Source organism: Gorilla gorilla, chromosome 8 (genome assembly GCF_029281585.2).
Source record: "Gorilla gorilla gorilla isolate KB3781 chromosome 8, NHGRI_mGorGor1-v2.1_pri, whole genome shotgun sequence".
NCBI classification, from domain to species: domain Eukaryota; kingdom Metazoa; phylum Chordata; class Mammalia; order Primates; family Hominidae; genus Gorilla; species Gorilla gorilla.
In genome coordinates, this window is record NC_073232.2 from 93,185,506 (window position 1) to 93,195,451 (window position 9,946).

Below are 9,946 nucleotides of genomic sequence, written 5' to 3' on the forward strand. Positions count from 1 at the left end.
TTGTTTCTCTATACTTTGTCTCTGCATCTTATTTCTTTTCTCAGTCTCTCATCCCACCCGACTATAAATACCCACAGGTGTGGAGGGGCAGGCTACCCCTTCACTTATTCCCAACAATATGGGAGAAAATGGGTGCACAAATATAAGACTTCTAACTTGGCACTTAGGGACAGGGTTCAATTCACAACATGGATAATTCTGAGCCATCTTCCCATAATGATCAGACATGACCATGAACTGCAAATAACAAGCAGTATATGCAGATGCAAATGATAAGCAAATTGATTTGTGGCTATTAGACATACCAAACAACAAGGAGTTATTTCTTGCCAGGAGCCAATTAGTAAATACATGCAAAATGTATCAAGTGAGGTCAGCTAACAGAAACAGTCTTGCTTTTCCTCAAACCGCTGTTGGTGAATTTTTCTAGCAAGCTTTCAAAGATGCTGAAATTCAGTTTGTGGAATTCTCAGTTTCTTGGAAAAAGAGTTTCTTCCTCAGTACAGTAGTATATTTAACCAATATACCATATTTCATCAATTCTAAGATGTACATTTTCATATTTTAATATCTGAGATTTCAATGTGTCTTAAAATTGATAAAAAATAATATTGTTTAACTGGTAGCATTGTTTTCTTTCTTAGTGGCACATAAAACAGTGGGACATCTTAAAATCAATGATGCAGTATAATATGATATGTGAAAAATATTCAGAATCTGACCATTTCTTAACGGCATTACTGCCATTTTCCTGGGATAAACCTCCATCATCTTTTGCTTATGTTATTGCAATAGCCTCCTAACTTGTCATTTTGCTTCTACCCGTAGCCTGACTTCAGTTCATTCTAAACACAATGAACAGAGTGTTCCTGTTAAAACTCAAGCCTGGCCTTTGCCTCAGGACCCTGCTTCCTGGCAGCTCTTCCAAAAGTGGCTCCCTTCCCTCACACAGTCTTCACAACCATGGACCTCAAAGGTGGGGAAGTGTCCTTCCTGCTTCTCATGGCAAATTCTTACCATTCTTCCTGCTTCCTCCATAAAAACCCTGAGCTTTGCATGTCAACATTAGACTATGGGATTGGCCAATCAGAATTCATCTTTTTCTTTTTGAGACAGAGTCTTGCTCTATTGCCCAGGCTAGAATGCAATGGCATGATCTCAGCTCACTGCAACATTCGCCTCCTGGGTTCAAGTGATTCTCCTGCCTCAGTCTCCCAAGTAGCTGGAATTACAGTGCCTGCCACCACGCCTGACTAATTTTTGTATTTTTAGTAAAGATGGGGTTTCACCATGTTGGCCAGGCTGGTCTTGAACTGCTAACCTCAGGTGATCCACCTGCCTCAGCCTCCCAAAGTACTGGGATTACAGGTGTGAGCCACTTTGCCCGGCCAGGATTCATCTTCATTGTGGCCATCTATGGCTGCCAGGTCATGTCCATGAAGGTGTTGACTTCCAGTCACTGTCATTCTGTCTGTTACTCCTATTGTAATTTTTGGTGATTTAAACACACACTTGGATAATCCTTCCAATTCCTTGGACTTGTGGTGCCTTACCTAACCTTTTCTTTAGTGATCTTGTCCTTTTCCCTATATTGGTATTCACTTTCGTGGTAAGCCACGATCTTGCCCCAAAACTTCATCCCCTCTAAAACTGTGACTTCAAGCACTTTACAAATCTCCCACCAGCTTCCCTGCTCATCCCTTTTAGTACTTGGCTTCAGTAATTTCAGTGTCCACCTAGACCCTCAATTCATTATCATCTTCATATCTCTCCCTCATGAGCTAAGCTTCAATTCTGTGGTCAGTCACTCAACGGTTCTCTTGCATACAGCCTCAACTCTCTTGACTCTTTTCAGTTTGTCATACTGCTCAGTAAAACCACTGATGAAATGCCTCCCAGACCTGGATCCACATCTGAAATGGCTGTAGTAAAACATGGAACCATGCTCATTGCTCTCACTTTGCATCCATGATCAATAACCTCAAGTGTACCTTTACAGCTGCCAGGTGATCTTTGCATCCATGACCAATAACCTCAACCTCAAGTGTACCTTTAAAGCTGCCAAGCGATCACATCATATTTTCCAGGTTAATTTTCCTTCCTACTATCTTAGATAGATGTTTCTTACTTTCTTTACTAGCCTTAAACCTCCTATATTTTCTCCCTATCTTCACTTAGTTGATGATACCGAGAAAAGTGAATAAGAATACTTTTAAAAAGTGAATAAGTCAAAGAGCTCCCACAAACTCCTACCACTGCATCTAACTCCTTACTTGCATAGGTGTCTACATATTTTATATATTTTTTGTCATTCTGGATGAATTGTTCATCTTCCAGCTGAAACAAGGCTCTCTTCCTGTGCAGTAGATCCCATCCTCTCTTACTCACATCCCTCTAGGAATTTTCCCATCTCTCTCCTGCGTCATCTTCCCTCTTTCTTCTGGGTCATTCCTATAAATGCAGCAACATGCTGTTATTTCTCCCAGTTTAAAAAGCAAACAAAACTTCCTTGACCTCATCACTCAATTTCTTTCTCTTGCTATTTGCCGAAAAGCTCTAGGGAGAATCATCTATTCCAGTTGCCTCTATTTCTCTTCAGTTCTCTCTTGAACTCACTCCAAACAAGCATTCCCTCCAAGCGTCCACTCTGAGTGCTCTTGTGAAGCTCACAGATGACCTCCACTTTGCACAATCCAATGCTCTCTCTCCATTTTTACTTGAGTTATCAAAATACACAAACGTCCTCTCAGAAACACTTCTCTTGGCCTCTAGGATCCCACTCTTTGTTTTCTCCCCCTTTACTGCCAGCTGCTCCTTTTCAGGCTCCTTTTTTTTTTCTCTCTCTCTTTCCTAACCTCAAAATGCGCTCCAGAGCTTAGTCTAGGAATCTGTCCTTGTTGTAGTTTACATACATGAAATCCCTAGATGATCTTATATGCTCCATGGCTTTAAATATACTAAAGGCTGAAGACTCCAGAAATTTTATCTCCAGCCCAGAACTTTACCAGAACTCTAGATCCATATATCCAACTTCCTACTGACATCTCCATTGGAATGATAATGGGTATCTCAAAGGTAACAGATCTCAAATGTAATTTCTGATATTTCTCCCAATACTTGTTCCTTATGGGAAAATATGTATTTAAAAGGATACTGAATCTTACATGACAGAATACGGAAGAAAAAAAGTGGCTTATTCAGGTAAAAATACTATGCTTCTCACACCAGAGGGAGAACATTTTTTAAAACTTTAATTAATGCTGTGGGTGGATTTATATATTTGGAATTGTAGCAATTCCATCAAAGAAGAAAATATATTTTTACCTCCTTTGAACATCTGTGGGTTTAAAAATTCCATTTTAACAGGGGACTCAGAAAAAATAGGATTTTTCTTTACTTGCTTTATCAGCTTTCTGTGTCTTGCATTTTTTATTTGCAAGATGATTTATGCCATTTAATGAGCTATTTCTTTTAATTTAGGCTATTGGGCCATCTTTTGATTATTCATATAATCCAAAACAATACAAACCTCCCTCCTTCTTTCTCACTTGAAGATGAAAAACAATGTGAGGAGGGATGGAGTTAATGTCTGTGAAAGACTCAATTATTATTTATACAAAAATCCACAAATAAAAACATTTTTCCAGCCTGGCCAGCATGGTGAAACCTTGTCTCTACCAAAAATACAAAAAAAAAAAAAAAAAATTAGTTGATGCACGCCTATAGTCCCAGCTACTCAGGACACTGAGGCAGCAGTGAGCCCAGATTGCACCACGGCACTCCAGCCTGGATGACAGAGTGAGGTTCCATCTCAAAGAAAACAAAACAACAACAAAAAAGTTTTTTACTGTGTGGAAGTTACCTGAAAAACTCTTGGAAAATATTCATGGAATTCACATAGTTTAGGTTATATAATCAGTACAGATTGCACTGATTTAAGTCAAAACAAATGCACCTTTTAGTACCACAGGTCAAGGTAAGTACGGGATCCCTTCTCTTCTTGCTTACTCTTACTTGCTTATTGAAGGATAAAACTTCAGTAAGTACTCTGTTGTATTAAGCACTTTTTTCTTTACTGCATTTTCTCATCATATAATATGGTGTAATATTTCCAACTTAGAGTGAAAAACAACATTCCCTTACTACTTTACCCTTTCCTGTGACTATCCCATTTCTCTGTACTTCTGTATTTAAAAACTCCTCAAAAACGTATTGTACACATTCCTCCCATTCTTACTTAAACCCACTTGTGTCCATCACTATTACGTTTGACTGCATATAGTAGAAAATACAACATAAAAGTAAATGAAAAGATAGTCATAATTTCTCTTTCTCATAAAACAAGGTCAGAGGTAGTTTGGTTAGGGTTGGTATGGTGACTCCATGGACATATGGGATACACCTTTCTATTCTACCATCTTAGCTTAGTGCTTCTAAGGTCACATGGTCCACAAAGGCTGCTGGTACTCCAGCCATCACATTGGGTTTTAGTGCATAGAAGGCATGACCAAAAGAAGGTGTATTCATAATGCCTACTCCCACTCCTCTGCCTCAAAATGGCTTCACAATGGGTGGAGAGTAATAACCCTCTTCACTGACTTTGGGCTCAGACGTGCGAAATCTTTGGCCAATGGGTAGAAGTGACCATACAGGTTCTGAGCGGAAGTATTAGGAGTCTTGGCACGTTTCCATAAGCCCTCTTGGAGCTTCCAGCCCTACCAATGGGAACAGCATGCTTTTCTTCCAGTCTGGTTTTGAAGCAGCCCAGATCTGATCCAAAGCCTGGAGTGCAGGCTCACCCATTCAAGCCTATTAACCTCAGCTCAGATTAGTTAAGCCAAACTGCTAATCCAGAAGCATGAGGTAAAATGTTGGTTGTAAGCTATTGATGTATTTTTGGGTTGCTTCATAGTATTATCACAGTAAAAATATGACTAATGCAGAAGGGCATGAGGTGCCTCATGGCTAGATTAGTTGGCTTCTTAGGAATGCCCCACACACCTCTGCTTATTACTTGTCATATAGTCATACGTTGAAGAGAGAGAGATTGAAAAATGTAACTGGGTACATTTTAAATAAAACTAGAATTCTTGTTACCAAAAAAGAACAGCACATGGCTTTTGGGTGGAGTCCAGTTACTTCCACATGAGTTCAATCAGGCATTTTCTCCAGCCCTCCAATGAGACAGCTCTTGTCACATCAATCCCAGTCATTGGCCTGTCAGCAACCTTTGCTGCAGTTTATTCCTTAAAACACTTTCCTATTTTACTTTTCACACACCATTTGGTTCTTTTCCTACCTCATTAGCCACGCCTTCTCTATGTCCTTTGTATTTTCATCCACCTCCCTGAGCTTTCAATGTTGCTAGGAGCTCAGTCCTCAGTCTCTTCTATTCTCCAGCTACCTTCACCCTCTGATAGATCTTGTCCAGACCCAAGGTCTGGATACATCTATACACACTGAAGACTCCCAGATGGGTATCTTCATCTCAGAGCTATCTCCTCACTTCAGATTTGCATATCCAGCTGTCTTCTCAGCCTCTCCACTTGGTGTCTAGTAAGCATCTCCTATGTAGCATGCTCCAAACAGATCTATTTTCCACCTCATTCACCTGAAATTGTTCCTCCTACAGCCTTCTCCATTGTAATTCCAAGCCTTCTAACAACTCAGGCTAAATATTACTTCTATCTTTCTCAGCAGTTTAAGTTCTGGGATACATGTGCAGAACGTGCAGGTTTGTTACATAGGTATACACGAGCCATGGTGGTTTGCTGCACCCATCAACCCATCATCTAGGTTGTAAGCCCCTCATGCACTAGGTATTAGTCCTAATGCTGTCCCTCCCCTTTTCTCCTACCCCCGACAGGCCCCATGGTGTGATATGCCCCTCCCTGTTTCCATGTGTTCTCATTGTTGAACTCCCACTTACGAGTGAGAACATGCAGCATTTGGTTTTCTGTTCCTGTGTTAGTTTGCTTTCTCAGCTTTTTCAAACCATCAGCAAATACTATTAGCTATCTTTAATATATAAATAAATAATGCTATATTCATACAATGGAACAGTACACATTAATGAGAAGGAATGAACCCACTGCTTATGGGAACATAGATGAATCTCACAGACTAATATTAAATGAAATATGCCAGGTATTAAGGCATACATATTATATTATTCTGTTAATATAAAGAATATAAACAGACAAGCTCAATCCTTACTCATGGAGGTCAAAATAGTGATTATCTCTAAAGAGAATATTGACAGAAAGGGCCAGGAGGGACTCTTCTATTAATATGTGATAAGTATACACATACACATACATATATAAGTATACACATTTTCACATACACATATGTGAAAATGAGCAAATGAAGGTTCACTTAAGATTTGCACAGATTAATGTAAGCTATACTTCAATAAAAAGAAATATTATTGGTTTATATTATTGGTTTCTTACCAAGAACTTATAAACTATATATTCCCTATGATATATGGATAAAAATTTAATTAAGTTATATTTGTAGGTACGTCTGTATCTACATAGTGTCTTTACAGAACTGGCCACTTTTTAATATATCCACTGCTGGTCCAAGACATTATGACTTCTTGACCAGATTATCAAAATAACCTTTTAGTTAGCATCCCTACTTTCCCCTTTATCTCCCCTGCAGTCTATTTAGCAGTAAGAGTATGGCTTTAAAATTAAAATCGGATACACTCTCTCTCTCCCTCTCTCTCTGTCTCTCTCTCTCTCTATATATATTTTTTTGAGATGGAGTCTTTCTCTGTTTCCTAGGCTAGAGTGCAGTGGTGCAATCTCAGCTCACTGCAACCTCTGTCTGCTTCCTGGGTTTAAGTGATTCTCCTGTCTTAGCCTCCTGAGTAGCTGAGATTACAGGCATGTGCCACCACACCTGGCTAATTTTTGGATTTTTAGTAGAGACAGGGTTTCACCATGTTGGCCAGGATAGTGTCAAACTCCTGACCTCAGGTGATCCACCCGCCTCGACCTTCCAAAGTGTTGGGATTACCAGTGTGAGCCACCGTGCCCGGCTGAAATCAGACTATATTATTAATCCTCTGCTGAAAACTCTCCAAGGATTACCCATTTTACTTAGGAGAAAAGCCAAAAATCTACATGGCTGTATTTCATTTCCTTCCAGTGAGAGGTGACAACCTGCTGGCAGTCCTCGCAGCCCTCACTCGCTCTAGGCGCCTCCTCTGCCTGGGCTCCCACTTTGGCGGCACTTGAGGAGCCCTTCAGCCCACCGCTGTACTGTGGGAGGCGCTCTCTGGGCTGGCCAAGGCCGGCGCCGGCTCCCTCAACTTGCTGGGAGGTGTGGAGGGAGAGGCGCCGGCGGGAACTGGGGCCAACGGGAGTTCCGCGTGGGCATGGTCTCGGTGGGCCTGCACTCAGAGTGGCTGGCCGACCCACAAGCCCCAGGCAGTGAGGGGCTTAGCACCTGGGCCAACTGCTGCTATGCTCGATTTCTCACCGGGCCTTAGCTGCCTCCCCGCCAGGCAGGGCTCCCGACCTGCAGCCCGCCATGCCTGAGCCTCCCCACCCCTCCAGCTCCCCAACCTGGGCTCCTGCGCGAGGGAGCCTCCCTGACAAGCGCTGCTCCCTGCTCCATGGTGCACAGTCCCATCACCACCTAAGGGCTGAGGAGTGCAGGCTCAGGGCACTGGCCTGGCAGGTGGCTCCACCTGCGGCCCTGGTGCGGTATCCACTGGGTGAAGCCAGCTGGGCTCCTGAGTCTGATGGGGACTTGGAGAATCTTTATGTCTAGCTAAGGGATTGTAATACACCAATCAGCACTCTGTATCTAGCTCAAGGTTTGTAAACACACCAATCAGCACCCTGTGTCTAGCTCAGGGTTTGTGAATGCACCAATCGACACTCTGTATCTAGTTAATCTGGTGGGGACTTGAAGAACATTTGTGTTGACACCCTGTATCTAGCTAATCTAGTGGGGATGTGGAGAACTTTTGTGCCTAGCTCAGGGATTGTAAATGCACCAATCAGCACCCTGTCAAAACGGACCAATTGGCTGTCTGTAAAATGGACCAATCAGCAGGATGTGGGTGGGGCCAGATAATAGAATAAAAGCAGGCTACCTGAGCCAGCAATGGCAACTGGCTCTGGTCCCGGTGTGGAAGGGTTCTTCTTTCACTCTTTGCAATAAATCTTGCTGCTCCTCATTGTTTAGGTCCACACTGCCTTTATGAGCTGTAACACTCACCGCGAAGGTCTGCAGCTTCACTCCTGAGCCAGTGAGACCACTTAACCCACCAGAAGGAAGAAACTCCAGACACATCCGAACATCAGAAGGAACAAACTCTGGACACGCCACCTTTAAGAACTGTTAACACTCACTGCGAGGGTCCGTGGCTTCATTCTTGAAGTCAGTGAGACCAAGAACCCACCAATTCTGGACACACTAGTCCCTGCTTGAAAGCCACGTAACCAGTGAGGACCCCCATGACAGCCCTGGATAAATAGTACCCCTCCTACCTTCCTGACACTTCCTAATCCCTCTGACTGCTTTAGTTTTCTTCATAACTCAAATCGTCTTATGTATTTAGTGGCTTTTTTTTCCTCCCTTCCCTACTAGAATATATGGCAAGGTCTGTGTTCTTTTCCCTTGGATATAGATGGACCTTCTGACTGCTTGACTAATAGACAATGGTAAATGTGACCATATTGCTGGGACCATGGTCCAGGTTGCTGGGACCAGGCCTTAAAAAATTGGAGGTTTCTTCTTCCTTTTTTTGAGATGGAGTCTCGCTCTGTCACCCAGGCTGGAGTGCAGTGGCGTGATCTCAGCTCACTGCAAGCTCTGCCTCCTGGGTTCACAACTTTCTCCTGCCTCAGCCTCCCAAGTAGCTGGACTACAGGCACCTGCCACCATGCCTAGCTAATTTTTTTTGTACTTTTTAGTAGAGATGAGGTTTCACCATGTTAGCCAGGATGGTCTCGATCTCCTGACCTCATGATCCACCTGCCTCGGCCTCCCAAAGTGCTGGGATTACAGGCATAAGCCACCGCACTCGGCCCTTCCTGTCTTTTAGTACATCCTCTTTGGTATCCTTTAGTGACCATATAAGAAGTCCAATTACCCTGAGACCCCCATGTAGGAAAGTTCATGTATACGTGCTCCAGTGGTCCATCCAGCTGAGCCCAGTCTTCCAGCCATGCTTGTCAAGGTGCCAAACATGTGAATGAAGCCCCTTGAACCCTCTAGACCAGCCATCCCCAATCTGAATTCCACCAAGTGACCTTAGCCAAGGCCACATGGAGCAGGAAAAATGTCCGTCTGAGCACTGCCTGAATTCCTGAGCCAGTAATCATGAGAAACAATAAAATGGCTGATTTTTTAAACCACAGCATGTTGAGTAAATTGTTAAGCAGCAATAGTTAACAAAACAGAAGTTGTTGGGGGTGTATGTGGTGAGAGTAGGGGTACTGATTAGCAGGTTTCATTGCAGGATGTACTCCAACAAGGAGCAGGTAGGCAGACTTCCTCCCCGCCATCAATGTGAAAACCCAAAGGTTGGCCAGGTGTGGTGGCTTGCCTGTAATCCCAGCACTGCGGGAGGCTGAGGCAGGTGGGTCTAGGAGTTTAAGAGCAGCCTGGCCAACACGGCAAAACCCCATCTCTACTAAAAGTACAAAAATTAGCCGGGCATGGTGGTGCCTGCTTGTAATTCCAGCTTCTCTGGAGGCTGAGGCTGGAGACTCACTTGAACCCAGGAGGCAGAGGTTACAGTGAGCTGAGACTGTGCCACTGCACTCCAGCCTCGGCGACAGAGTGAGACTCTATCTCAAAAAACAAAACCAAAAACCCAAAGGGCTTTACCCTGTGCACCAACACCCAGAACACTGGCTCCCTTCAGGCAGATCGTGCATTTTCACTGAAGAAGAGATTTTAGACTTCAGCAGGGGAC

The 9,946-nt window shown here is 43.2% G+C and overlaps 1 long non-coding RNA gene across 1 annotated transcript in view; it reads left to right on the top strand.

Moving 5' to 3' along the window:
• LOC134759223 (uncharacterized) overlaps nucleotides 1–8,886 on the top strand; it is an 84,440-nt gene extending 75,554 nt beyond the window's left edge. Inside the window, exon 4 of the long non-coding RNA XR_010135255.1 lies at nucleotides 8,209–8,886. This is a non-coding gene — a long non-coding RNA (uncharacterized lncRNA). The remainder of the gene's footprint in view (nucleotides 1–8,208) is intronic.
• The last annotated feature ends 1,060 nt before the right edge of the window (nucleotides 8,887–9,946 follow it).